The following is a 6180-nucleotide window of genomic DNA, read 5'->3' on the forward strand; positions in this document are numbered from 1 at the left end:
GAAAGTTTCACCGGTTCGCGTATTTTCCCAGTCCCCGTGATCTTTTATTATTTCCCAGTCCCTGTGATCAGTTATTAATTAAAAGAATTAGCTTTGCATTATTGGCAATAAATGCTTTAGTAAATGTAATAGGCACAAATGCAGTACTTATTTACACTAATTAACACAAAAATCACCACTTTTCAAGATATTATGACAACAAAAATATATACATTGATCCGTAAAATAACTTCTCCCATAAGCGAAAAAAAAACGTATTACATAGTAGTCGCCGCACTTCAGTGCGACGCCGATAGTAATAAACCATATGAAATTATATTTGCTTGTTTTCTACTTATTTTGTGTGAACATGTGTGTAATTAATCTTCTCTACTCTATTTTAAAAACTCAATTAAATTGACACGCCCATCAAAGTACTGACAATACTGGTGTGACGATGCTTTTGAAGTGGATGGATATAAAAGCATCAATTTAAGTTAATCTATATCACCACAATTGTGTATGTGGGTACGAAAAAAATGTGGGTACGAAAAAAATTGGTTACAAAATAATTTGGGTACGAAACATTTTGGGACGAAAAAAAATGGGGGTACGGGGAAGTAAAACACGTGGGGAAACTTGACCCGTTCAGCGAAACTGGGAGGCGGGTTACATTATAGGTCTAATCTAACAAGAAATATCTTTTAAAAGATCGGCGTGCATTTTTCTGTACCACTTTTCGTAAAAAACTTTCTATTACAATAAATTGTGAAATTACGTTTCAGCAGATATATACAAAACATGACACGATCGTTAATAACACATGTACATCATACCCTACCTTTATTTCGTTGTTTACGTTCTTAATTTAATAATGTTATATGTACTGACGTGATTTCACATCGATATATGGAATGGATATATGCTTTTTCTTCCTGTTGAGTAGTGTTTGCTAATTTAAGTTCAATACGCATAGGCATATTTGTTCATTAAATATGGCAATACTTTCATGATTATTCTCGAAAGTATTGCGGCGTCTCATCAGGGTCTGCGCTGTTTGCGTAAAGGAATATCTGTAAGAAAAATTCTAAATATAAAAATAAATATACTAGAAATCCCTAATTTTGGAAATAAATTGATCCAATTTAGGAGGATGGGAGAGTCCACAATGTATAAATGGGTTAATATATTTTATAACTGAAACGCTACAAAGGGTGCGCCCAAAAGAATACTTGTAAATTGTGATGACGTTACCGGGAATTAAACGTGAATGTCACGAGGCGTACCGCTTAAACAGCGCACATCAATCGCGCTCGGAGATTGGACAAGGTATTTTGGTGTTTCAGTATTTTCCGACTGAAACCACAAACCACCTTGTGAATAATGGCTTTTTTGTATAATGAGTTTCTTTCCTTAAAACAATCTTATAACATTGCATTTTGTTATAAAATATTGGTCCGAACCGAATTTAAATGTTATGAATTTGCTTAAGGGTAGAAATCGCATTATACATGCATTTTTACTTTAAGTATTACAAACAATGTATACAGCCGTTAAATCCATTTCGAATAGTTTTATGTACCATTTACTTCATTATGTTTTTCCTTCCAATAATGTACCTTGACGCACGAAAAGAACAACAAGAAGCGACGGACGTTCACATGTTTACTACATTAATTGCCTTACGTGCAACATTTGTGACAACGGGCACGCATATGATTACAATGGACGGACGGTAGTCATGCGACATTACGAAATAAATCACAATAAATTGGCTAAACAACACACACTAAGTAAACATCTAATGGGCTCGCCGTCAAATCAGAGTAATTGATGTCTTAGTTATTAAGCATTTCCTGACGGACACAACACCGAAGTGTGACAGGCGAACGTCAGAAAAACCCAATGGCCCGCGACGTAAGCGTAACGTCTTGTCAGTAGTTGCATTTTCTCTCTACAAGAAACACGTAGTAAAACGACTTGAACAAAAGACTGCATAGCGACATCTCGTTTTCGTTTAAACATAAACAAAAATATCAAGTGACGCTGCTATTATCATATCGAATACATTCGGGATAAATTTCATTTTCAATTATATAGAAACTTCATAAATACCGGAAATGCGTGTGTATCTTGCCGTAGCAGTTATCATCGCGTTTGTGGCAGCCGCCGCCGCACAGGGACCGGCTCCCGGAGCTTCCGGTACAAACGCCGCGTTAATGCGTGCGATGGCGATGGGGGCGGGGCAGTCAGCCCCGGGCGCCAGAAGCTCCGGATTTAACCCAATGTTGTTGATGATGTCAGGAGGAGGTTTGTATCTTAAATCAATACATTATCTAAATGCATGTTTGTTGCCTATTTAGACACATAGCGGTTATCTACACTTTATTTGTAAGATTTCTTGATATTTGATATTTCTGTACTTTAGTGGTGTTAAACATTTAATACATCGAAACAAAATTTACACCAAGCAAAATTAGGAGAAGCCCTCGCCTCTTTTTCAACACTCTAAATATTCTCCCAGTAAGTAACGTGTGCGTACATATTTATTTTCATAAAACATAAATGTGTATGTATGGAACCGTGAATGATAAGATAATTGCAACTGCTTACTTATAAGATAATATATTTTTAGTTCAAGTTGACTTCTTTCGTGTATAAATAACTAATTAATGTTATCATTTGCAATTACATAAGTCACAAAACGCAAGTGTATTTATCCAGCCACGTCGTCAATTAAATTAGTTTATGCTTGTAACGTGTGTATTTACTCATACAAATGCCTGCATGCAAATTGAAGTTTACAATTGCTTATAACATATTCTCCATTCACAATTCACAAGTAAATTCATAACAAGTCAGGAACCAAATTACGCAGTATTTTGCGTTTAACGCCGTTATTTTCCATGTTAAATGTTCATTTGAAATTACAACAGAACTGGTTGTTTAAATAATTCACCGTCTTCTTGTGCTTCAATAATTATCATTAATGATAAGTGACAAATACTAATCTTATTACGCTACATAGAATACAATTTCCCTGCTCGTTTCATTCATTAGAAACTTGCCTATTGAATTAAACAAATTGAATTGAACAATGGAAGGAATACACTAGAATTGTAATTTCGACGTTAAATAAATACACATGATTGTTTAGAAACATACCACGATGAAGTAACTCAATACATTAAAATTATGGAAACGAGAATGCCAATTACAAGAAATTGATTTGTTATTTCGAAAGCAAATAAAATCTATACGATATGATAGGTTGACAAGAAATAGTAATTAACTTAAATCGTGTATTTACTGAAATTCTCTTTAAAAATAATGACCTACTCACTTAATGGGGCACACCAATTATTGGTCATTTTGCTATGAATAAAAGATACATTTCTAAATCTTTACGTAAGTTTTTACTATAACGTCCTTGCGTACGCAAGAGCACTTTGACAAAACACAAGCGTAGCCAGGTCACCAAAGAAAAGTGTAAGTAGGTTTTCTGATCGCGGTGAATAATTATAAAACATTTGGACAACATTTCCTTTAAATACAGACTATTTAAACGATGCGCCGAATCCTGTTACGACCGTATGGTTACGATCTGTCCTTCTGTTTGTGTTGTTTATCGAGTATTTAAACAACGAGTATGCTATATGTGCTCCTAATATAAGCACAATGACACGATTTTCATATTTATATATTTATATATATATAGTAAAACGGCATCTATTTTTCTTTCAGTTGACATGGGTTCAATGATGGAGTACCAACTTTGTACAAGAATGATGGGCAACCCGATATTTTGCATGCACTATTTAAACTAAGGTAGGTACAGCCCTATGTCCTGCATGCACTATCTTAACTAAGGTAGGTACAGCCCTATGTCCTGCATGCACTATCTTAACTAAGGTAGGTACAGCCCTATGTCCTGCATGCACTATCTTCACTAAGGTAGGTACAGCCCTATGTCCTGCATGCACTATCTTTACTAAGGTAGGTACAGCCCTATGTCCTGCATGCACTATTTAAACTAAGGTAGGTACAGCCCTATGTCCTGCATGCACTATCTTGACTAAGGTAGGTACAGCCCTATGTCCTGCATGCACTATCTTGACTAAGGTAGGTACAGCCCTATGTCCTGCATGCACTATCTTCACTAAGGTAGGTACAGCCCTATGTCCTGCATGCACTATCTTCACTAAGGTAGGTACGACCATTGTTTGAATTCAAAAACCTTTTGTTAATCATGTATTCGGCATGTAATCTCTTACCTGAGTCAAAGCCTATGATCTGAAAACGCTAACCCATCGTAAGTACAGCATTAACATTTGCAATATGCACATTTACTAAGTTAAATCAATGAATATTTTTGTAATGCAACATCTAAACTTAATAAAATAAGACCATATGTTATGAAATCGATGTCTTAGCTAAACGAAAGTCAAACACTTTCTCATTCGTGATATGCCTTATCCATGATAAGTCAAGCCTATTATTCTGTTATCAGTACATAAGTTATCGAAAGTCTAACCTCTTCAGAAAACAATGCCACAGTTTCACAGTTAAACTAAATTCGAAGCTTTTTTGTGTGTGCAAAGCATACATTTATTTTAAGACTTCTCCACGCAATAACTTTACCCATTTGTGCCTAGCGTCTAGAAAAAAAGGCCTTTGCAAACAGCGTAGACCCTAAGTTTGGATATAAATTGATCCAATTTAGAGATGGGAGAGTCCACTAGGCATAAATGGGTTACCCAAGGTATGTCGAACCCTATCATCTGCATGCAAAACCTTAACCAGGTTATGTCAAAACCAATCGTCTGCATGCAATACCTAAACTAAGGTAACTCTCTCTACCATATAAACTCAAGGATCTTACAAATTTTTCTTCTAAAATCACTTCCCAGAGTTAAGGTATTCAAAGAAATCCTTATCCTGCGTGCAAAATGTAAAATTCAGAACGTAGTGTACAAGATAAGGACAATTCGTCACTAAATGTCTTTTTCGTTATAATTCCATCAACGAAATGGTTCAAACTTACATATGCGTAATAATTCATTTATTAAACCTATTTGTATGTTTTAATTAAGATTTACTGAGTGTTAACGCATTACTAAATTGTCCAAACATCAGAAAAAAACACTATAAATTAATTATATTATTAAAGTAAAATTCTTATCTATTTACAGGAAATGACTCTGGACGTCGTTGAACTTGGATGACATCAGATATACCCTGTGACATAGTTTAATTAACAACGTGTTCGTTGATGTAACGATAAATGCAAAAAGAATGTAATTTTTTTTCAACGTCACCGATGTTAACGTCATTTTGTGGCCAGCCGACAACGTCATGTATTAAGACGATGATTTATTGTGTGCGACGATGAATGCGCAGGCATACAATCTACCTACCTTAACGTTTTAATTTTTTTTTAAATAGTGATACAATTAATATAAATTTATATATAATGAAAACAGAATTATTGTGTAGTATGGTATATTTTCGGTTTTATAAAAATGTGTGATCGGTTGTTTGAATTTCGTACTGACTTATTTACACGTGTGTTTATCATTTCATTTGGTTTATAGATTACATTTTACTTGTATGCTTTTTTACTTCATTATAACCGGAACATCTAAAAAACACAATATGTTTAAACTCGATGAACAGCTTATGCCTAGATAATGACTAAGAAAAATATCAAAGAACACTATGAAATACACTAGCTACTTGCAATACCTGCAATTGACCACTGACTCCCATCCTTCTGCCAATAAATAATATTTATCAAGTAATTTAATTTGTTTTGTTTTTTTAATTCACCCTGCTAAAATGTTCACGTAAGCGTTGTTCTGTTTTAATTAACGAAACATGAAACTGCAGTGATCCATACTACAATAAAAAAGGCAATTCAACGAGTCGTTGGTGTTGTTAAGGCTGAGCCTTGTTCTGAGAAAACTGGGCTTAATGAATGTGCGTAAAATGTCATCCAAGATTAGCCTGTGCCGTCCGCACAGGCTAATCAGCGACGACAATTTCCGCTTTTATGGTATTTTTAGTTTCAAGGAAGTCCCTCCTTACCGAAAATCAAGTTCAGATGGAAAATGTCGTCCCTAATTAGCCTGTGCGGATTGAACAGGCTAATCTAGGATGACACTTAACGCACATGCATTAAGCCCAGTTTTCTCAGAACAA

The 6180-nt window shown here is 34.9% G+C and overlaps 1 long non-coding RNA gene across 1 annotated transcript; it reads left to right on the plus strand.

The window, feature by feature from the left end:
• Positions 1 to 1871: 1871 nt before the first annotated feature.
• LOC127882204 (uncharacterized) lies at positions 1872 to 5780 on the plus strand. Its single transcript, XR_008050441.1, has 3 exons — positions 1872 to 2289; positions 3724 to 3807; positions 5172 to 5780. It is a non-coding gene; the product is annotated as an uncharacterized LOC127882204 (long non-coding RNA).
• The last annotated feature ends 400 nt before the right edge of the window (positions 5781 to 6180 follow it).

The sequence above is a fragment of the Dreissena polymorpha genome, chromosome 5 (genome assembly GCF_020536995.1).
Source record: "Dreissena polymorpha isolate Duluth1 chromosome 5, UMN_Dpol_1.0, whole genome shotgun sequence".
Lineage (NCBI taxonomy): Eukaryota > Metazoa > Mollusca > Bivalvia > Myida > Dreissenidae > Dreissena > Dreissena polymorpha.